The sequence below is a fragment of the Pipistrellus hanaki genome, assembly GCF_964339955.1.
Source record: "Pipistrellus hanaki genome assembly, chromosome: 5".
In the NCBI taxonomy this organism is placed as follows: domain Eukaryota; kingdom Metazoa; phylum Chordata; class Mammalia; order Chiroptera; family Vespertilionidae; genus Pipistrellus; species Pipistrellus hanaki.
Genome location: NC_140507.1, coordinates 30925967 through 30950557, shown reverse-complemented (window position 1 = coordinate 30950557; position 24591 = coordinate 30925967). Strand labels below are relative to the sequence as shown.

Below are 24591 nucleotides of genomic sequence, written 5' to 3'. Positions count from 1 at the left end.
ATCAATTCCCAGCTAAATGAACAAGAACCAGCACAGAAGGAACACTGGGATTGCAAAAAGACATTGACAGTATGCAAGCAAAGAGCTGTGTTCTGTTTTCACCAAGGAAAAAAATAGAAAGAAACCAAATAGGTATTTGGGTAATAAAAATGACAAAAGTAGTCACTGACAATAAGAACGACAGATCATTGCCAATCGCTTAACTGCTTGGTCCAGCTAAGAGAATATGGAGCAGATGGAAATAGCCCCATCCCCAGGCTTCCTGAGGGGCTTGGAGGAAATGCTCCAATAACTCCTCCAGACCACCAGGGGCACTGTGAGGATAGGTGAGAAGCTCCTCCTTGACCATACAGCAACTGGCTAAGAGGCCAAAGCTTGCTTGCATTCCATCCTACTATCCCTTCCCATTGTTTATATTGCCGAACATGGACGCCTGTGGGGACTGGGGCCTCCAGCTGCAGCAGTGGGGGCCAAGAAAGCAGAGCCTGGAACTCTGAGGCACAGGGATAGACCAATGCACTAAATTTCCCCCTCACATGTTTCTATAAAGACATAATGTTTCCCCTTCTCGACTTTAGCTAGCTAGCTGTGTCAGGCCCACGGAAACTAAAGGACTACCCCCAGAGAACCTAAAACCAATCATTCTATCGGAGCTGTGGCACCCGGTAGCTCAGTGGCTCTTTATTACAATGTTGATCGATCCTAATTGCAAGTCCCACAACACAAAGCAACCACTGTTAGCAACAACCTCTCATTTGTGCAGAGACCTCTGCTTCTCCCAGAGTTATGCTTGCAATAAATTGCCTCATCTCACCCACCTCGGCCAGATGTATGAGTCCAACATGAGACTCCCAAGCTCCATTATCACCAATTAAAAAAACAGGTTAAGAGAGAATGTAAACCAAGATAGATTATATAATCGGGCTCTAACGTGATCTAGTGATTAGAGAACGAATCTGGGTTAATTTTCTTTTTGTTTTTATTAGCGCTTAAAGAGCCGCTGGGAAACTTCTGCATGTGTCCTTGGCTGTCTCCTCCCCCTTCTTCCCGGCCTCAGACCTCTCCAGGGTCCTGGGGGAAGCCAGGAGAGGGGCTGGTGTCAGGCTAACGTAGGGGAAGGTTATAGACAGGCTGATTCGGTGGGTAATGGGTGGGGAGTCCCAAGGGCAGCTAAACGGCTGAGGTACTCAGTTTTGAACCCCTCCATTCTGCCTCCAACCAACTGCTCCCTGCCCCCTGCGGAGTCTCTGGGAGGAATTTATGCATAGAAGGCAAAATGAAGTTTCTAAATTGCTAACTGGGGATTCTCATCCTCTCCCCAGGAGCCGCTCAGGTTATTCAGCAGACTGGGGTGGGGAGGGGAAGGGAGCTTTGCTCTGGCTAAGGCAGCAGAGTCAGCCAAAAGTTTCTCCTGGAAAAACAGACAAACCCAACAGCGTGACCCAATCAGGCCTCCTGAAGGTGGGGCAGCAGCCATGTGGTGGAGGGCAGACCGGGGCAGGGAGAAAGAGAGTTAAGACTGTGGGTGAGAGCTCTAAGAGCAGCTCTCTTGTGAGAGTCGGAGCTGGAGATACAAACTCAGGGGCCACAGTGGAGAGCAGGCGCAAGAGAAGAACAGACCCAGGAGAGCAGGTTTGGTGCCAGGAGCAGCCTCGGGGCAGGAGGAGATGGAGGTCAGAGGTGGAGCGGGTTGGTTGTGGGTAGATAACGGGTCAGAGTAGCTGATCTTGATCAGTCAGCACTCCCTGGCAGAGACATTGGGCTGAGCTCCAGGCCCCTTAATGAATACAGTGATGCATGAACTTCCAAGGAGAGGCACTGGGAACCAGAGGCAGGGGAGGTGTTGGGGGCAGTGGCAAACAGAAGCCAGAGTACAGGGAGTGAAGGCATGGGTGCTCTCTCCCATGGATTCACAAGGTGCAGATCCTGAGTGGCCAGGCTGCTCGGGCACAGCCTGAGGATTCCTAGCCAGAGCCACCACCAGCCAGTGCTTTTATGTGAATCAGAGAACGTGCCCACTGGGCAGACACCGCCCAAGGGCAACAACAGGTTGGTATCTCAGTGCACAAAGGATTTCAGCCCCCATTTGCTCCCTCTGCTGACAACCTGCTCGAGTGAAATAGCAGCCATGGTGTAAGGTAAATGGGAGCATGGGCCCCTTTCCATGCTCCCCCTCCCCCTCCCACCCTGTGGGAATGTTAGGGAAGGCCATCTGTAAGCAGACTGTGAGGCCTTGGGAACCTGGCCAGCAACTCAGTCTAAGAAAGGCCAAAAGAGATTGCTTCTAGATAGAAGCCTGGATTGTAAATCCCTAGTGTCTTTTGGCATTTTGTGTGTGTGTGTGTGGGGGGGGGGGGGGGGGGGGGGGGGCCAGGAGGGGTTCATATATTATTATTATTATTATTATTATTATTATTATTATTATTTAAACTAGAGGCCTAGTGCATGAAATTCATGCACAGGTAGGATCCCTAGCAGCTGCTGACTGCCAGCTGGGGCCTTCCTTAATTCTGTGCCACCCCCTGGTGGTCAGCGAACATCACAGCAAGCAATCAAACACCCAGTCGGTCGAATTCCAAGGGGACACTGCATATTGGGCTTTTATATATATATATATAGATAGATTGATTTCGGAGAGAAAGGAATAGGGAGAGAGAGATAAAAAGCATCAATAATGAGATAGAATCATTGATTCGCTGCCTCCTGCACACCCCACTTGGGGATCAAGCCTGCAACCCAGGCATGTGCCCTCACCGGGAATTGAACCGTGACCACCTAGTTTATATAGGTCAATGCTCAACCACTGAGAGCCCAGCCGGGCAGTAGCTAGTGTTTTGGTCTCACATTGCTTGCACATGTGCGTCTTTCCTGCCCCCTCCCACCTTCTCCCCTGCATGCCTTGCTTTTTTTCTGTTTTCTGTACTCTATAAAATCTTGTACTGGGAAAGTCTGAGTCGCAGCAAAACAATAGCACAGGCCAGCTGCCCCGGTGCAGCCTGTCTGCAGACTGGATGGGACTCAGCAGGACAACTTCCCAGGTGGCAGCCAGTGTGGTGGTAAACTTCACTGGTCAGCTGCCACCGGTGTGCATATAAGTCCTAATAAACCCATGTCTTTCACAGCCAGTTCTCGGATTATTTCTTAGGAATCCACAAACAATACGCCGAGGTTTCTGTGGACCTCAGCACTTCGCATAACACACAGACTGAAAGCAAAGGGCTTTCATGAGAGGCCCACCCTCATGGTGCTGAGCCCTAACAATGTATTCACATTTTGCCTTGTCTACAGCCTTCCCCATCTGCTGCGGAGGGAGAAAGCAGGGATCGCTGGGCCATCTCATTAGTAAGGGGACAGAGCTGGAACCAGCCTCGTAGGGTGTATCTAACAGGCCAGCTCTTCCCTCCCACAGTCCCCCACCCTTCTCGGCCTGTTGCAGGGTAGACATACCCAAAGGAAAAGCATCATAGCACTCCTAAGTCACCATGAGCCTTAGAAACTACTTCAGCGGGATTTAGGGCAGAAATACTTAAGCCGGGTATTATAACAGCTCAAGAAACATGATGAAAATCTCTTAACAGCATCTCTTTAACTCACCTCCTTCTTAAGTTAAATGTGTTCTACAGGGGGAAATGGGTCACAAAATCCTCTTCTCTCTGGGGATTCCCACTCCAGACCTGCAGGGCTTCCCTCCGCCATGGGGCAAGCCAACTAAAGGTGATTGAGAGGTGTGTGTGTTGGGGCAGGGAGGGGTACAGAGTATTATTTAGAACCACACAGCAAGCTGAAGCCAGGTGAGCTTTTCACAAGGCAGAGCCAGGAGGGGGCACTACTGAGAAGACACAGGACCCAGAGGGACCCCAAGAAACCCTCTCTTCTAATAAGCACCTAACCTACTAATTATCTAAAAAATCCAGGGCAGGTGCTTAATTATTATCAATTAATTACTCACATAAGCCCCAAGCGCTGGGTAATTAGAGCAAATGTTGGTGGAAGTTGTTTTTCTTTTCTTTTTTTTTTTCTTTTCTTTTTTTTAAAAATATATTTTATTGATTTTCCACAGAGAGGAAGAAAGAGGGACAGAGAACTAGAAACGTCAATGAGAGAGAAACATCGACCAGTTGCCTCTTGCACACCCCCTACAGGGGATGTGCCCGCAACCAATGTACATGCCCTTGACCGGAATCGAACCTGGGACCTTTCAGTCCGCAGACCGACGCTCTACCACTGAGCCAAACCGATTTCAGCAGAAGTTGCTTTTCTGAAGCATCATCGCTTGCTTTCTTTGCCCATTTCTCACAGTTCCTGTCTCTGAAAATGTCTGCCATTTCATGAGGTGAAAGGAGAGTTTCTGACTCCTGCCCCCCACAGCCCAGGCCTCGCTTCCACGTGGAGCCCCAAAAAGGACAGGGGGGCTTTGGTACCAGCAGACGAGGGCGGCTGGCCCCTCTGGATCACAGGCTCTGGGTCACAGCCCATCAGGCGGGAAAATGTGTCTCTAGAAGGGGAGCAGGAACCCCACCTGCAGAGGGCTCTGACCACCTACCTCCCTGTCCCAGGCCGCCGTCATGCCATCAGCCTTTATGATATTCTTCTATGGAAATATCCCCAAGGCGTGGGGCCCAGGACAGCACACGGCGAGCCTCTGTAACAGTAGCCTTGCTATTATTCTTGTCGCTGCGACCTCACCCTCCCAGGAGGCACATCTTCCCTCTGCTTGCACGCATGACCATGAATCAATCTATTTCGGTCAAGGTCAGAAGACCACAGCCCCAAACACTCATCCAGAGCCTTCTCCCTGCCCACAGAGCAGCCCCTTCACCCAGATCCCCACCCAACCACTCCTCACTTTTACCTTAGACAACAGTTTGGATGTCTTCGTCCTTTCTGCCCCCCCAACTTCCCACTTACCACGGCCTTTCCCATCCTTGACCTCCCTACGTGCACCCCACCTCTACATGAAGCTTCTGCTGACCCAGCCCTTGGGGAATCTCCTGCCCTCTGAGCTCCTACCTGCCACTCATGCCTGTCCCAGGGGCCCTCGTTCAAAAGCTCTGTCTTCTCAGACTACACAGAGGTGGGGAACGTCCACCCTGGGGCTATACGAGGCCCCAAAAATCATTTGGTCTGGCCCTGCCAACACATTAGGGGTGGGTTAATTAAATGTTTGACCAAATACAGCAGGCTAAGTTTTAAGTTGATAGTTTTGTATGGCCCACGAATGATGTTAAAAATATCCAAATACCCCTGGGCAGAAAAAAGCTTCCCCACCCCCGGACTACAAGAAGGCCCCAGGAAGCAGGAATAACCAAGACTTCTGTGAGCCCTTCAAGCTAAGAACAAGGCGCTCGGGAAGAATTCCATCTCACAGAAGGCAGTTCGTGTTCATCAAAGTCAATACACAGTGTATTTCAGGACCATTTGTCATTCTAGTGGCCTAGTTATCAACATCCCGCCTTGCAAATGCATTCCTCCGGGAGTAAGAAGTGTTCCTTTGTGTTATCTAAGGAAATTGTGAAATACTCGTGCTCAATGGAACAGTTGTCAAATCTGGCTTTGGAGTGCCCTGTTTCACAGAAATTAAATGTTTTCTTCATCTAGCCATATTGAGCAGGTGAGATTGCCACGACTGGTCATTAGGGAGACAGATGCTTCCACGTTCCACGGGGCGGCTGCAGCGAAGGCGCTAACTCCCGTGGCAGATGGAGGGGGAGGGAGCGTGGGTAATCATAAGCAAACTGGAATTATTGACTGTCTGAGGGGTGTCGGGCCAAGCAGACTGTGCCTCGAATAAAGAGTCCTTCCCACAAAATGCTCCTGGAGCACACCACAGCCATTCCGTCCTTCTCCGGAGCACAGACCAACTGTTTCCCTGAACGCTTAGGAGGCGTGGGTGGCTTTTAGAATCTTTATCTCACAAAGTCTGATGGCCTCCGTTGCTAATGGAATCAAACAAAGGAAGGCTCTCTGATGGGTCAGCGATGTCAGACTCACTCTGCCTCTCTCTTGGCTGCTAATGGAGGCCGGGCCCAGGAGGCAGAGGCAGCCAGAACACTGGTGCTGGGTCCTTGGACAAGCCCCGCCCTCCCAGACACACTCCTCAGAGACTTGGTCACTGGAGATGTTAAGCCAAGGAGAAGTCACATGGTCCCCAGAGAAGAGGACTGGCACAGAGGCCCTGCTTGGCTTGCCTTTGCCCAGCCTGCTAAAAATACTCTCTCAGAACGGGGTCCTTCGCTGTGGGGCCTTGTTTTGGGTGGAATTTCCGAAACAGAAGGAGTACCGCCAGCTTCCAAGAGCAGTCAGCGCCTTATGGCTAACCCAGCATCAAGGCTGCCCAGCCAGACTACTGGGAACAGAAGAAGAACAGCAAAGTCAAGGACCCTCCTCTGAGCCTACAAGTTTTCCCAGTAACCACCAGTTCCTCCCCCTCTCATAGCACTCTCTTTCCTGGCACCAGGGGAAGCTACCCGAGATGCAGAGTCCTGACGGTCCTCTTCCCTCGCATATGTACCTGGCCACCTGTCACTGCTCAGGGTCCTGGGGGGACAGTCGGGTGTAGGGCTCAGTGCTGCCAGCACAGAGGCCCCAGAACTGCACACGGAGAAAGGCCACCCAGCCTGTTACCGGCCCGTCAGCTCTCTCTCCGTCTAATTAGGTCAAGTGTGTTGTTATTTCCTCATGCTCGGAGCCCCACTCTTTCCTTTCTTTGTGTGAATGCGGACTTCCAAGAAAGAAAGGAAAAACCAGGACCTCTCTCTCATCCTCATACCATTAGGATGGCTGTTATGAAAGAGCCCCTTTAAAGGAAAACAGCACCACAATGAAGAGCATTCCTTACATAATCAGAAAAAGCAAATGGTATAGCAACACAAAGAAATGGCTTCTTGCAGTCATTTCAGGGCCTGAAGTGCCTCCGTGCATTATTCACAATGGAAGCCGGGAAGGTAATGGAGGTGCGTTCCTGGCCAAACAAAAGAGGCAGCCTTCTCTGCTCCCAGACCGAGGACAGGGGGCTGGAGGTCCCACTCAGCTCCTTCTAATGGGGAAATTAGGCCCTGAGAGAGACACAGGGCCCCGCCCGGGATGGGCATATGGCAACTGCCAGACATGGTCATTCTAACCAGTGATGTAACGGTCCCCATCCCAACCCTGAGGCATTTTCTCCCAGATTTCTTGAAACAAGGGAAATCCAAGCATCCCCAATCTCTGGAGACACGCACTGCCTGGCTTCTCCATCATTGAGCAGGAGAAGAGGCGAAGACACTTTCACAGCTGAGCTAATTGAGTGGCGATCACCGCCAGAGGTCAGCACGGGGCAGGGGGCGGGGGGGTGTGGAAACCTGGGTTTTAGCCAACTGTGTTCCCCAACAACTACTCAACCCTGGACTATTTCTTCTCTCCCCTGAGCCTTTGTTTCCACATGGGGGGAGGGGGGAGGGAGTGTGTGTGTGTGTGTGTGTGTGTGTGTGTGTGTGTGTTGACAGGGAGGGTATGGGCCTGATATTCTATGACAACAATCAACAACTCTGCCCCCCATATAGCATCTGGCAGTGAGTCTGCTGAGTACACAGATATAGTGAAACACATACAGTGGCTTAAACTGTGGACGTTAGACAAGTGTAGGCTCAAATCCCAGTTATGCCCCTTAAGTTCTCTGAGCTGCAATTTCCACCCCGTAAAATGAGCTAAGAAAGGAGACTTCAGTGAGGGGGGTCTGTAAAGAGTTAGCACCGGGACTGCACAGAGGGAGCGTTCGGGGGAAGAGGATGGGACGGAGGCAGGAAGTCCGCCGCTGACACTGTCCTGGAGGATAGCCTGCCCTCCGGTGCTCCAGCGGAGGAGGCGAGGTACTCGGCACACAGAGCAGTCAGAAACAGACGGAGAATCAGACTTCCATTCCGTCACTGGGCATAAGAGCAAACTGGAACCATCTCACAGAGTCTTCTCACAAATTTGTAACAAATTAGTGAAGAAATAAACATAAACTATCGATCTTTGATCTTGGTCATAATGAGTTTTATAAGAAGAAATAATCTCCTCAAAATAGGCCTGATAATGATTAAAATTTCACACTGTACAATTTGTTAGAGATTATACATATAATTGTCTTGATAAAATTTAGATCTGCAAATATTTGTCCAGGAAAATTGGGTTTGATAGAAACGACGGCCACAAAAGAAAATTCACAGTGTCAGATGTTATAATGGATATAATTTGATAGATGTATTAAATTCTTCCTGTACAATTCATACAAGACAGAATTCAATTATTTGCAAATAAGTTTAATAACATCAAAATAAAAGTAAAAAAGTGTCGGAAATAAGATTGCTAGACAGGATAGTAAACTGACCTAGGCACTAAACTGACTTAATGGACTCATTACATCTGCCTTAATAAACAGGGAGGAGGTCCTTGGACCATCATCAAAACATCCATGCAAGCAGCCAGGTCTGGGGACAAAATACCCCGTGCCACTAGAGGGCAGTATCCTGAACCCAGTGGAACTCAGGCACCTGCGTAGACACAGCCTGGTTGGTTTTGCTCTAACATCAGAGCCTACCGTTTAAGATAGCCATGCCTGGGCACCGTCCTCCCACATTCCAGTTAATGTAGGTGATATCTCCAGCCTGGCTCCGTCCTTCACACCACCTCCCTTCCTGTGAAGTATTTCCATTCCCCAACTCCTGCCTTTCCTTCAAGGAAAATGGGGGAAGGACCTAAACAAATAAAACAACCACACTTACTACGGGGTATAGAAGAAGACTTAAACCCAATCCATGGACAAGATGAAGCAATACTGTTCGACACAAGTAAAAGTAAAGCTGTTACTTCTCCCCCAAATAATTAGAAATTCAATGCAGATTCAATGAAAATCCCATGGGCTATTTACAACATATAACCTACAATTAATTAATATTCTTATCATACAAAAAGCCCTTATATGTCAATAAGGAAAAGACAAATACTCTGTATTAATTTCCATAACAAATCACCCCAAACTCAGCAGCTTGACATGAGAATAAACATCATTTCACCTCGTTCTAAGGGTCAAAAATGTGGGAGCATCTTAAGTGGGTGGCTATGTCCTGAGGAGGCACCAGAGAGGTTGGGCCAAGATACCAGAATGGCTAGCCTTGGCCAAGTGTCCCTTCACTGGTGAAAGGAAGCTATAGAATCATTATATGTCAAGGGGCTACTGGGCCATTCTAGGGCTCCCGTCCTCCCAGTCTCCCCTCAACACTGGTTCCTGGAAAGGGGCAGAGCCTCCACTTTGCAGGAATCACTGGGTGGAACTGACTTCCTCATCTTCTCCGCTGTCTGGTGCATTGTGGCTCTTTGCTGCCTCCACATCACTATGCAGGGACATGGGACACAGGCTGCAGCCCCATCTGTGAAAATGCATCAAGTGTAAGGACTGTTACCCGCCCTCAGGTGCCCAGACAAAGCAATCTCCAGGTAAGGGTGATGGGTAGGAGCTCTCTGCCTCTTGCTTCCCCTATGCACTTTTCCTTTTTCCTAAAATCTTACACCAGAGGCTTGGGCTTTTAGAAAATAAAAGCCAAGAAATCATGCAGGCAACTTCCACTTGCAGCCAGGCCATGCAGCTCCACTAAGTCAACAAAGCCCCAAGCCCGCTACCTGCTTGACTAGGAAGAAGGTGCGGGGAGGGGAGTCAGGAAAAAATGAATAGCTCAAAATATAACTCAGCCCACAGGCAGTATTTGTTCAGCCATGATGGCTCGGTGTGTTAGCAAACCAGAGCCACAGGAGAGGTATTTCATCCTCTGACCTCCGGAACCAAGTCACCCCAGGGAACAGTGGACAGCAGGGCTGGCTCCAGGCAGAGGGTGTGGAGGAGTGGTCTTCAGGCTCAGCATGGTGGGAACTCCACGCACATCGGCCTCGGCCGGTTAGAGCTGAGCCATAATTGATCACCGCAGCAAATCGATGGGAGTGAGGTCCCTTCCAAACTTCCGTACAAACTGACTTCCTAATGAAATATGAGCTTGTGAAGTTTCCCATTTTGCCCTATTCTGACATTTCTTGCAATGTGATTAAAATATAATAAGATCAAATAGAAAATACTATTTGCTCAATCACCTCCAAACCTGACACAGTCAATAGTCCAATTCCATCTAGGAAGAAAAGTCATTTCCAAGACTCCATAAAGAAGCCTGCATTTAAATTTCATGTTCTCTGCTGTTACTATGAAAAATTACATGTTTTAAATGTAGGACAAATACAGGGCAGGCCAATTCTTGTTATAATAAATTTTATTCTAACGTTCTCGGTAAATAAAATCACCAGGACCCAGCCAATGAATGGCTGCTTCAAGGTTCATTCAATAATACATAATTCCAGTCCAAATAATAATTTGCTCAATTTCTTTGAAGTCTAATTCAAGCCCCATTTCCCCTGAGAAAGCCCAGATTCCAAAAAATCATTTCCTTCTTACAGACTTCAGAGAACATATGCAGCCTTCAAGTGCACCCTGGAAGTTAGGCGTGGGGGCCTCCTCTTCCCGCCTCACAGGCAGCTCCTCAAGGTCAAGGGGTGCTCTTCTCCTTTAACATCATCCTGCTTGCCTAGATTACTGGGTGCTCAGTGTCAGGTACCTGCAGGCACCTGACACCTATTTCCTGATTAAAAGAGCCTGTAGTGTTGACACCCCACAGCTGGCTTCCTGACCACCATCTCCCGTGCGGCCAGTCCACGTCATACCAGACCAGTGAAGACATTATATTATCCTCTCAGACCTCCATACACACCCTCTTTTACTCATTGTCAGCTGCACCTATTAATTTTCTTACTGACAGAGACAGTGAAGGGAGCTTTTGTGGAAACGTCTGAGGGTTTCCCAAATGAAAGCCTGTTTGGCTGCCCCTGACATAGACGCTTAGAAATCGTGCGATTTTAAGCGGCGGGTGGACTCTGAGACTTGGGGATAATTGACTCCAGGAGCTAAGAACACAACTGAGAAGAGATCATTTTCTCAACGTATTAGTAGTTTCCAAGCCACAGACCATTTGAAGAACAAACCTACATTTTCAGATTGGATTCTTCTAGATCTAGACCATCTCCAACTCCCAACAAACTACAGGCTAGACTGATGTGCCCCAAAAATGCAAAAGGGGCCTCTCCATGCTTTTAAAGGGATCTGTGATGACTGGACAGCACAAGGTAGCTTCTAGCATTCCAACCTCCAACACAAAGCTTAGGTATCCAAATGAAACCTTCACTCCAAATTTCCATTTTTACCTACTTTAGGCTCTAGCCCCAGGACACAAAACCATAAAATTGAATTACTGACTTCTAGGATTGAGAGGATTCTGAGAAACCAATATGTTCTCTGTGTCAGAAAGTACTCAACGCACAAACCAAAATAGCCAACTCAAATTGGCTTGAAAATAAAGGAAATTCATGGTCTCATATCTCCAGAAAGTGTAGCTCCATTTTTTTTTTTTAATTTTTTTTTTTTGTGATCCTCTCTGTTCTTTTGCCCTCCATGTGTTCATTTTGGCTTCAGATCCGTTATCCTCATGGTCACAAAATAGCTGTCAGAACTCCATGCTTCACTTTTCACATCCAGAGGAAGAGGACCATTTCTCAGACTCCTAAAGCTTTGTTCTGATTGAACCATTTCTCCAACTACTCCTCCAACAAGGGGAGAGTGGGATTTCCCTAACTGACTTGGACCAATCAGAGCCACTCAAGTCATGAGGCCGCTAGACCTGGATGAGGATGAGGCAAGGCAGTCACAATGTCCATTTCCTCCTGCTCCTCACCCGTTCCTGAAAGTTCTGCTCTCTCCCTTGAAAATGGCCTCAGGGTCCAAGGGCACTGTTTTCACTGCTTTTTGACCTAAAGCAATCCCAGAAGTCCTAGAACGCTAAGAATCCTCATCTCCCATCCGGGATTGAGTCAGGAACTCCCTGCTACTCTGTCTTTCAATTCTTTAATAACTCTGGGATGGGTCACTGGCCATGTGTGCCTGCTGTGCTGTCGAGAGTGGGCTAAGTACAGCATCTTAGAATTAATTAAGTGGCTCTAGTAGCTGGCATTGTCTAAAGAGGGCCAGATCATCAGCTTAGGGCACAACTGGAGCACGAGCTCCTCCTTCTTGCTTTCTTGACCAATGACTCTCCTTACACGTTCACCTGAGTAAGCGATGAGTCTCTCATGGTGGAACCACACCCTCAGAGCCTCCTGTATGCAGCCCTGGGCTACTGCCAACTCTGACTCCCAGGCAGCCCTTGCTCACCAGGAGCATCTGCCTGACCAGCTGACCACAGGATCTGGCCACACAGACCGGACCCCAGACAGGAGGACCCGGACAGCTCATTCAGCTGAGTCCCTGTCTCCCCACGTGCCTTCTGCCTTCAGTATTTTATTGTTTATAAAACCCATTTACAATTACTCAGCATCTGCCCCAACTAACCTGGGAAGAACAAGATCAGACACTGTCAACTCTTCTACATGGAGACTGCAATCCAGGAGGGAAAGCAGGAGATCCGAAAGGTGCCAAGACCCAGACTCAGGTCCTGAGGCCAGGCCCTTTGACCCCTGACCAGCGGGCAACCTTCCTCAGTGCCCAAGGCAGCCCTGGCAGTGCATCGGTAACAGAAGAACATGGCAGCAGCCTGGCTCGTGCTCTGCTCCTCAGCCAGGGCCCACGGCAGCCCAGAGCAGCTGCTCCCCACTACAGGGGCCTCAGAAACCAGGGCTTTGCCTGCCGGAAACCAGGGCTGGCCAGAGCCCAAACCCTCCCCAGGCTCAGAGGTAACTGCTCCGAGAGAGACAGCCTCAGAAAATCCAATTTGTCTTTCCTCTTCCGGTCTTTGTTCTGGTTATTGCTTTGAGGTTTCTTTTGCAGTGACCCAGGTCTTTGGTTCACACTTTGGGTCCTTGGTGAAAACTGCCTTTTCCTCTCTCTTCTGTGCCCAGCTCCCAGCCCAGCCTTTCTGGGAAACCAACGTAGCCTCCTTCCTCTGAGAGGGTGAGTGGCAGAACGCCTCGGGATCAGAGCAGTCCAGGGTCAAGTCCTGGTACTATCACTTTACTCATTCACCTATTTGAATCATTCAACTCAGAATTACACATTGAGCAACAACTATGCACTCGTTTCTGCTCCAGGACTTGGGGCCCAGCAGAGAACAAGCCAAAGGATTGACCTTTAAGAACCATCTCATCTTCTGAGAACACTCCACAGGTGGTCCTTGGGGAGGATCCCAAACGTTTTGCAAATCTCCCAAAGAACGCACGCAAGCAATGGCGGGCAAATCTGGATGCCTTCTCACAGGGCCACTGGATCCCTCAAGGCCCAGGTGGACGGACCCCAGGGGTCTGAGAACACCAGGTCAGGAACCCGAAGCAAAGAGGAAACTGGTACAAAGCCCTGTTCAGTGAGTAGAGCTGGCTGAGGGATTTGTTCAAAGATCACTGTGATCTGTAGAAGTCTTTCAGTGGATCATAATCACGTTCGACCCAAATCCTCAGATCTTGACTTTCCTGCATTCCAAAGACAGATTCTTACAAGTGAGCTTAAGATGAAAGACTGGGAGACATCTGCATTCTGGAATGTGAACTCACTGCCCTGTGGGACTTGGGTTAGAGCAGCCACATCAGACTTGCAAATGATTTCTTCCTCACCTACGTGGGGTAACAATTTTTTTGCTCCAGGTGAGCATGAATTTGCCGTGCGCTTCTGCGCTCCCTATGTTCCCCAAAAGTTAAACCTCAATCAAAACCTTGCAAATAAAACTGCTGGAAATGCACTGAGGGAGCTTGCTACTTTATAAAGGCTGGCAATGAATTCTTTTGCAAACCAAGAGAAATTCTGGAATGTGCAAATTATTTCCCTTCTTCGTTAGACTGGATTTCTATAGAATGGGTAACTCTAAGTGAAAGATGCCAGTGGGGGCAGGGAGGTCTAAGGCATAAGGTTTCTATTTATTGTGTATCTGTGTCTCTAAGAAGGATTTTTTTTATAGAAAATGTTATTTTTTATTATCTCCTGCAAAGCCAAATTAACCAGCGCATGACTAAATCCTTTGAGGTGAGAGGACAAGGACGCCAAGGGACCTAATTCATCATGAAGGCCTCTGCCATGGTGGATAGTGTAGGACAGGGCTAGGACACTCAGGAAACTCTGAGTCCAAAGCAGCAATGGGTGCAAAGAACATTAAAACACCAATTCCAAAAGACATATGCACCCTCTGTGTATTGCAGCATTATTTACAACTAGAAGCCCGGTTCGTGCATCCGTGGGGTTCCTCAGCCTGGCCTGCTGGGATCAGGCCAATAACCGATTCTCCAACATCCCCTGAGGGATCCTGGATTTCGAGAGGGCACAGGCCAGGCTGAGGGACCCACCTGTGCATGATCGGGGCAGGGAGGGACTGCAGGAGGGCTCCAGGGTGTGTTTAGCCCTTCTCACCCAGTCCCAATCATCAGGACCCCAGCAGCAAGCTAAGCTACTGGTCAGAGTGTTTGTACCCTGGTGATCAGTGCGCATCATAGCAACTAGTGGAACAGTTGAACAGTCAGACACTTAGCATATTAGGCTTTTATTATATAGGATACCCAAGATATGGAAGCAACCTAGATGTCCATCAATAAACAAATGGCTAAAAGATATGACATATGTGTGTATATACATACAACCAACACACACACACACACACACACACACACACACACAATGGAATACTACTAGGCCATATAAAAGGATAAAATCTTACCATTTGAGATAACATGGATGGACCTGGAGGGCATTATGCTAAGTGAAATAAGTCAGACTGAGAAAGACAAATACTGTATGGTTTCACATATATGTGGAATCTAAAAAACAAAACAAAATGAATGAACAAAACAAAAACAGACTCATAGAAACAGAGATCGAACTGATGATGGATGCTAGAGAAGAGGGGCTGAGGGATGGGTGAAAAGGTGAAGGGGAATACAGTCAATAATATTGTGCTAAGTTTCCATGGTGACTTAGTGTGGTGATCACAATATAAGGTGATCAGGCAAATACCAAGTACCTGTATTGTAAACCTGAAACTAATATAATACTGTGTACCAACTGTTACCGGTGGAAGTGGGGTATCCCTTTCCCCACTGAGTGCTAGAGGTAGGATTCTTACAATGTCTTGAGAAAAAGAATTTTCTGAGACTTGCACTGGAGAATAAAGTGATTTTTATTTGCATGGAATTACATCCCTGCATTTCCAAAGTCCCATTTCTCTGAACCCAGTCCTGGAAGAAGTGCAGCGGGGGATTCAGTAGAGCTGAAAGCAAAGCCAGCATCCAGCGTTTCTGTTCCATGTTGAAACTGAGTCTGCTTTAGCATCAGGCGAGCTGTAATCCACTAGTCCACTGTGTGAGGCCTCATGGATGACTGTGGGCTATGTGAGCTGATGATGCAAGAGAGCAGGAGCGTGAGAGCCCCCACAAGCAAGGGGTCAGCCCAGAGGAACCAAAAGAGACTAGAAGAACCAACAGAGCATGAACCAAGAAAGTGAACGTCTTTGTTTAAGCTTTAAATATCCCAAATGTTCCCGTGCTTGCAGTGGCCACGCCCACCCTGACCAATGACCTGCTCCCAGGTATGACTGACAGGCAAGTGCCTTTCCTATATCACCCAGACTTCACTGGGCATGTGTCCACTCTCCACCCTGTTCAGCCCCTTCCCCCAGCCATCTGTGGGGACTAGACCAGTGGCTCCCTGGGGAGTGTTAAACTGCAGCTTCCTGGCCAGGCTGCCCAAGTGACACACCTGTAACATTCGGCCTTCCCTTTGCTCCTTTCCTGTTCTTAATAACTAGGTTAATTACAACAACTACACTTAAATAATGTTAATTAATTAATTTTTAAAATACCAAGCTCTACCGAAACCGGTTTGGCTCAGTGGATAGAGCATCAGCCTGTGGACTGAAAGGTCCCAGGTACCATTCTGGTCAAAGGTATGTACCTTGGTTGCGGGCACATCCCCAGTAGGGGTTGTGCAGGAGGCAGATGATCGATGTCTCTCTCTCATCAATGTTTCTAACTCTCTATTCCTCTATCCTTCCTCTCTGTAAAAAAAATCAATAAAAATATATTTTTAAAAAGTAAAAAATAAAAATACCCAGCTCTGGGTTGCAGCCAGCAATCAGACACCTCATCAGCTACTGACCTCAGGCTGATGTGGGGCCTGGGCCATGCAGAGCCCTGGAAACCAGCAGTGGGAGAGACTGACTGGATGTATGAGAGACAGAGAAGCCATCAGTGGTTCTTGGGAAGGCCCCTGACAGACAGGAGGGGGATGAGTTGGCTGAAGCCGGAGGCCACGCACAGTGGAGGAGGGAGGGGAGCAATGATAACCAGAGAAGGGCAGGTAGCGAACGTGGCAGGAAGAGGGGAGGGACTGGGGCCTGTTAGGAGGTTAATATGGAGTCAGTTTCCAAAGTAAAAGCAGAAATAAGATTATGCCATTACCCAGAAAATTCAATCAGGAGGGGCAGCCATTTAGGAAGGAAGAGACAGCTGACCTCTGGCTGAAATTAAAATTGCAATTGAGTTGAGAGAGCCACGTTGTTAGAGAGCAGCCATGCAGAGAGGAAGCAAGGATGGTACAGAAAAGGACAACCCTTCCCAGGTCCGTCAACTCATCCCACCTTCTCAGGAATATTCTATGTGTACTGGATGGGTCCTGAGGGATGTGAGCAGGGGCTCACAGCATCCACCGCAGGTGGGTCCTGACGGTGAAGCCTTGAGTGGGATCTGTTGGTCTATAGGGAATGGGAGCAAACGAGGCTCCTAAGCCTGGAGGTAGTAGGCTACAATTTAGAATATGATTCAAGATACAAATAAGCCAAGAGGCCCAGGCAAGAATTCTGTAACCTCCCAGAAGGGTGATGATGGAGCCAGAATCGGACCATAATATTGGGACTGGAGAGATGGGAACACTCATTTACACATACATCCAGTGACTATCTGGAGGCCAACAATGGTGACCAGCTGGAGAAGCCGCACAGAGGAGTATAGTGGGCAGGTACAGGAGGGGAGGGGGCTCTAGGTTTCAGAGACATCTTCATGGCAACTAGAAATTAGTCTGGAGCTCACTCAAGAGAGAATGCAGGACTGAAAACTGATTGGAAAATCATTGGCACAAAAGTCAAGGTTATTCAGGGAGGTGATTTAGAGAGAAGAGACTAAAGCTAACATCATCTTTGAAAAACGCTTGTATTTGATGGAAGAGGAGGAAGAATATGAGTGAGAGAAGCAGGAAAAACATGTTGGGAACCTAAGTCAGAAATAACACATAGAGAAGTTTCAACAGCTAAATCTTGCTGGCATGAGGTGATCCTCCACATGGGGTTCGAGTCCCAGCCTGCACCCACCTCTCCACAGGTATCGAGCTGGGCTCTGATGCTACTCCAGCCAAGACCACAAATGGTGTCAAGCTCAGCATGCTACACCTCACGTGCACAGCTTTCTGAATGGTCTGTGAACACGGCCCCCCACCGCCAGTGTTCTCAGAACTCAGTGTGGCTGTGCAGCAGACATTTTGAGGAGGAGATGAGCCACCGCTCTCAATGATTCCCAAAGGGTCCTGGAAACCCACACAGGAAAGAAGCCCAGCTCTGAGTAACCAGTGAGGCATCAGCCCCTCGGAGCTAGAGTTCAGCCTGAGCCTGAGGTGGGATAGCAAGAGGGAGGCGGAGACCTCCTGAATGAATGAGCATGGGATTCTTCCATACCCTTCACAGAAGAAAACCATCAAGACCAAAATCCCTGACCTGCCATTGCTGCAGGCGCATCAGCGAGCCAGTTTTTCTTTGTGGAAAGTTTGCTCTGTGCCTGCCATGCAGGGCTGCAGACAGAGCCACCAGCCCGCACACTGATCGCCCCAATCTTTCCTCGGAGAACAGAGAGTCTTCTGTTGTGGAAAAAAGGGAAAAGAGAATAAGGCTCCAACTTAAAAGGCTTTGAGAAGCATTTCAGTACAAGGAAGTTAGTGCCTCTGCTGGGGCACCTTGATGCTCCAGATACAGAGCCAAGGTCGCCTGCATGTTCAATATTCTCTGGGTCAGTCCTGTGGGTCACAAAGACTGTCTGTCGTGTGGAAAGCCACACTGCTTCTCCAAATAGGACACAGAGCCTGTGCATCTCAACTGCTGCTTGCCGGCTTTACCAGCAGCTCCTGGCCTCAAAGAAGGTTTTGGGGGTGTCGGCTTCTAAATCCCCAAGAGAACCACACGTCACTAAGACTATTTGATAGGCCCCAGGTACACATCAGAGGTCATGACTGGAACTCCTTCCTGGACTCCAGAGACAAATGCCCACCTTTGCCATTCACCACACCTCTGCTGGCCACCAGGCACTGCTGTCCCGGAAACCATCTCTGCTGCCACAGGAAGTGAGGATCTACGACCCCCAGGGGCCCTGGGAAATGTGCTCAAAAGCAAATATTCTCTAGAATCGTTTATAAGGAGAGAAGAGGCTGTGCCTGCTCTTCTTATGACTCTGACACTGTAACTCTCTTAGACTGCTGCCTCCTCCATACAGAATATTAAAGGATGTCTGGGCCATGTGACCTCAATGTCTCCTTCAGCACAGACATGCTAGGCACTTGGCTCTGGTCTCCTGGGAGCCAGTTCTCCACTCTCTGGAGCCCAGTCATTCCTGCCCTGCCTCCTGCAACGCTACTGTGGCCCACAGCAGCAGCAGCAGCAAAACCAGAGAGGACCAAAGGTGCCTTTTTCTCTGCCTGACACAAATAGCCATCTACAAACCTTCTGGGAGTTATGGACCGTAGCAAGAGCTCGTGTCCATAAGCAACGATATCCATTTCCATTTTTAAAAAATAATTACATAAAATAACTTTAAAAGTTAAAGAACCCCTTAGTGTGCACTAAGAGGACAAGAATGGAAGTTAGTGAAGATCAAATGAACCTGTTAACAGGTCCGTTTCTTAATCTGTTTGTAACTTAGCTGCTTGAGTACTAATTGACATATCAGGCTTGATCATCATACTCTTTTTAAATTCGTATTCTTAGCCATACATTAGTTCATTTATACTCAGACTGGGCCATTGGTTTAAAGTCAGGAAGCATAAGAAACACTGATGTTAAAATACAACAAATTAATGAAGACTGTAAAAAAATGATAATTCTGTAAAATCACCCTTGGATGATTTCTGCCGGTTAAGTAAGTTGCATCCATCTGATGAGAAATCACATATAACACACCTAGGAAGTTTTAGTACTTCAAATGTGAATGGGTGTATTTTTTTTTAATGCAGTAACAATTATATCTAATTTGGCTTTTCATTGGTTGAGAATAAAGAATAAAGAAATAACATACAATATGTTGTTTCTAGCAAAGTGCTTACAAATACATAACAGAATGAGGTCATCTCTCTTGTCATTTAAAGCATAAAGCAAGCATTGTCAAAATACACCATTTGTGTTTTTTAGTGTAAAATGTAAGAATCCAAAACACCAGGTCATGAAGGAAGCTTTAGCACGTTTGATGTTAAATCACATAGTTAAATTCCAATTTCATTATATACAGGTGTCCCCGAAAAATGTATACACACTTTAAACCTGCTTCTATTACATTTTGAAAATGAAATGTATTTTAATAAGCACTGCCTTTATAATTATTCAAAGTGTGTATACATTTTTTAGGAACACCTTGTATATAGAGTCCCCAACAAACATGATGAATGTAATTTATCTCTTAACAAAGCATGCTTTTTCTTGCATAACTAATTAAAAATTAATTAGATTAATGCCTGCAAAGCACCTCTTATTGTACCAAATATATAAAAAAAAACACAAAATAAATGTTAGCCATTATTTTTACTGTTAAATTATCAGTTAAATGGGAAAAATTTAATTTGTTCTAATATACTTTATATATTGAATGTCATTTGTGAAATAAACATATAAATTTTAACAATACTGATCTCAATTTTTAGTTAAAATTGTGAATTAATTTTAATAATAAATTTTTTAATTTAAGATAATTATAAATTAATATTATAAATTTAAATGTTTAATTTTTTAAATTAAAGTTGAGAAATAAATATGAATGATTTATTAGAATATCACTCAAAAGTGATTGAGTAATTTTTTAAATTCTTTTGGTATCTGAGAGATTAAATTGCTGCAGTAGAAGTTTACTAATATATATATTAGAGGCCCGGTGCATGAAAGAGGGTCCCTCAGCCTGGCCTGCGCCCTCTCACAGTTCGGGAGCCCTTAAGGGATGTCTGGCTGCTGGCTTAGGTTGAGGAGCAGGCCTAAGTCATCAGTCAGACATCCTTAGTGCTGCCGTGGTGACAGGAGAGGCTCCCGCCACCCCACTGCGCTCGCCAGCCATAAGCCCAGCTTCTGGCTGAGCAGCACTGCCCTGTGGTAGCACACTGACCACCAGGGGGCAGCTCCTGCAATGAGCATCTGCTCCCTGGTTGTCAGTGCATGTCATAGTTACCAGTGGTTCCTCCATCAGGCCAAAACTGGCTCTCTCACATCCCCCAAGGGGTCCCAAATTGAGAGAGTGCACAGGCCATGTGAGGGACTTCACCCGTGCATGCTCAGGGCCAGGGAGGGATGTGGGAAGTTGGCCCTTTCAGGGAGGGACCACAGGAGGTCTCCAGGGCATGTCCAGCTCAGTCCAAATCTGCCAGACCCCAGCAGCAAGCTAACCTATCGGTCAGAGCGTCTGCTCCCTGGTGGTCGGTGCATGTCATAGCAACTGGCTGACCAATTGACTATCTGCCCCCTGGTGGTCAGTGCACATCATAGCGAGCGGTTGAGCAGCCTTAGCATATCATTAGCATATTACACTTTGGTTGGTTGAACGGCTGACTGGACGAACAAACACTTAGCATATTAGGCTTTTATTATATAGGATATGTAAAATATATCTTGTTCAACCACTGTCCTGGTTTGTCTTCTACATTCCTCCCCATTTTTGCTCTGTACCCTGGGAGACTGACCTATGTAAATTACATAAATGTGTTTCCTTCCTTCCTCTGGCTTCCAACTCAGCCACTAGGAAGCACATGGAAATGAGAAGGTAGGAGGGGAGAGAAATTGGAATATTTATCCCCCCATCTCCCCTCCTTCCAGGCAGCATTTCAGCAGTAGTCACATTTCTACCTGAGGCTACAGCTGCAGAGACCCTCTCCTTTGCCTGCAGCTGTTACCTCATTCCAGGGACAGCTCCTTCCCTTTCCTCTTCCACTCCAGGGGGAAATGACTTTCTGCTCTTCCTGATCACTGGGTGGTCACCATCCTTTTCTTGGGTTTTTCATCCTGCTCACACCTTTATAAACAGTCCTTACATTAACCTCTCTTTAATTACTCTTCTGAGTGTGCCGGGTTTTCTTTTGACTTTTTACAATAATAATGGAAGTGACTTCAGGAAATAAGCACTAAAAAATGGGATTTGGGGGTTGGGTTCCTCACCTATTTGATGAGATTGTGGATGAGCTTTCTAAGGGTAGATGGGATAGTGAGAATCTGTGGTAATCAGTGGCATTACAATTACTCCAGTCACTGGTGATGGCATATGGTGGAGTCTAGGAAGAAGTCCAAGTGTTGAGAGCTTAGTGACAATGGTAATCACCAAGACCCTGGGGTGTGCCACCTGCTTCTGACTGCTGTAGGTAGAATACACACAGAAGAGGCGAAAAGGAAAGCCTTGAATTCCTGAGTAAAAGAACAGATGGAAAATCAGGAGGACTTCATGGCAGTTTCTGAAGGAGTTTCTCATCATCTATGGTCGGTTGCAAGGCAGATATGGCTGAAGATCAAGTATAAAACCTAAGTATAAGCATCACCGAGTCAAATACCAAGGAATATAATCTTTGCCAGGTATCTGATGCTAAGGTGGTGGTTCTTAACTGGGCACAGTTTGCCTCCCAGGGAACATCAGGCAATGTCTGAAGACATTTTGGGTTGCCACCCCATGGGGCTACTACTGGTATCTGGGAGATAGAGGCCACAGATGCTATAGACATCCCACAGTTTACGGGATAGCCACACACAGAGACAGCCCAACATTCCGCAGTGGTGAGGTTGAGCAACAATGTGCTAAGGTGCAGGCACTGGCAGAGAAGACATAAAACCCTGGTAATGAAATGGGGACGTTTAGGTGAGTGTGAACTTTGTACCTCTAAATCCTCTTCAAAGTTCCTTACTGGTTGAAGCAGATCCTCATCCTCATACAAAGAAAGCAGATTTCCCTCGCATACGTATCTCGAATGCAATTACTGATCCTGGTCGAATGACTGCCCGAGGGGACAATTTGCATATTAGGCTTTTATTATATAGAATGCCCATGGCAGGTAGAGATGTTATAAGAGAGCCTCCAGCAAGCCCTGAGAGGCAAGTTACAGCACCGATCCCAAGGTGTCAGAGTATGAATTCTGCTAACAGTACTCCTTTTGTAAAGCAGCTTCTGGCTTCCTACCAACCCATGGGAAAGACCGAACGCCAAACCATGGGACACCATGTGATTCTAGTGCAAAGCCATCCTCCATGAATTGAGTGCTAGGTGATCGCCCGAATCATGGAACTGGACTCACACAGCAGAATCCCATTGTCAAGTGGAAATGGCAAATACAGAATCAAGTCAGAAGGTGGACCAGACTCCCGTGGTCCTTACTCCTGCAGCCTCACCACGTCTGCCTCGACCCACACGTATGCCTTCTGGGGAGTTTCCCATAATTAGTAAAGAGAGGAGGGGAAAGCGTGGGCCGGTGTATGGATGGTTTGCACAGCATGCCGAAACAAGTCACAGGGAGATGGACCCTGTATTGCCACTCCACTCCAGGGTGACCCCGGGGGACCATGTTGAGGGAAAATCCTCCGGGTAGGCAGAAACCCAGGAAGCACGGGTAGCTGTCTGCATCACGTGGAAGGGGAACGTGCCTGATAAACCTACCCTGACCTACCGTCTAGCAATAAGACTGAACCACTGGTGACAAAGACAGACATGGGAAGGGCCGCTCACAGTGAGTGCAGAGTACGTGTGCAGACCCATGTCCCACGGATTCCTCACCAGAGAGCAATCGCTGCGCGAAAGGCCCTCAGCAATCAGCTAAGCTAAATGACTGTTCTGTGTACTGCATCACCTGTAACTGGGCTGGCACTAAGATGCCCAGGGCCATCATTTTTTGCCTAAAAAAGGAGTAGAAGCCTGCTCTGCGCCCGGGGTCGCTGGCCAAGGTGGATGACATTACCCAGGCTCCCTCATCGCCTCTGGCTTTCAGATGGGTTTGCCAATGGGCAGGACCAACCAGAGACTGGGGAATGGGAGGACAGAGAGGTTGTGATGTGGACTCCCCCGTTCCCTCCGTGCCCAATCTCAGGTTAGAAAACAGCTTACGGCCACAGATGCTGTTCAGCAGCCTCTCTCCTGTGATGGCAGCTCTGAGCTCCCAACAGCTCCTTTCCTTTCCCCCTTCAGGCCAGAGGTCCTGGTGGTTTTCCAATGTTGCTAGGGGGTGGTGATGGGGTGGAGGGGGAAGGGGTAGTGAAGGGAGAGGTGGGGCATCACCATCTCCTGCTGGCTCCCTGAATCCTGCCCCATCATTACCAGCGGTCCCTTCTCCGCCTCGCACTGTGCCCTTTAGGGCTTCTGTCTCTTCTGTGCTCCAGGCAGCTTCAGTTCTCAGAGCAGAACACAGGCCTGGAGACGGCTCCTGGCGTCCCACAGACCAAGCCACAGGCCCTGCCTGGACCTGACCACCCAGGGGACGTTCCTCCGGAAACCTCCTTTTCTGGATTCAGAACAGCAGGTGGTTGCAGGCTGGGGAAGAGGTTTTCCAGAGGAAGGAAGGGGGTTCGTGCAGAGCTGGTCTCCAACCCAGGAGTCTCCCGCCCAGTGCACAGTACCCCCAGCCATCGGCTGTCAATTATTTCACAAAAGGGGCACCCAAAGGTGCCACTGCCCTGGCTTCCCAGCCTCTTCTGCCTGACTTACCCTGGGGGAGCCACGGCCAGGCCCTCCCTCAGGCAGTGCCTCAGTTCCCCGTCACTCTCATTCTCTCTCACACACACATGCACACACACACATGCACACACTCACACACATGCACATACTTACATGCACACACACACACACTGGTCACACCCCATGTAGTGGTACGGCACCAAGCGTGGGAATAATAACGATGTTGGTTGTCTCACAGACTGGGGGAAGATTTCCTAGCCAGACAGAGATCACTTTTTAAACGGGAAGGAAACGTGGGAAATGGGCTAAATACACGCAATAGAAAATTATGCCGCTATTAAAGATAGTCACAGAGAGGTTGAAACAGCGCAGAACGTACTTGTGACACATGCCAGGAGGAAAAAGCGGGGTACAAATTCTATGCACACAGTATGCTTCACACCACGTAAACTGCCCGAGGAAAGGGGCCTGGAGGGAAATGCTGACAGAGGGAAGCAGGCTGACATTTCTCTGCGCATAACAAATCTCTCATAAGAGGCACAGATCCCCTATGTCCTGTTATAACCTTCTTAATTACACAAGTGAGAAAACATTACCGTTTTTTAAAGACTCAGCTGTGGAGGCGGGATGAGTCAG

At 48.0% G+C, this 24591-nt stretch overlaps 1 protein-coding gene across 2 annotated transcripts in view; it reads right to left on the bottom strand.

The window, feature by feature from the left end:
• The window catches only part of FSTL4 (follistatin like 4), a 518038-nt gene that overhangs the window by 386820 nt on the left and 106627 nt on the right, over positions 1-24591 (bottom strand). The window lies entirely within an intron of this gene.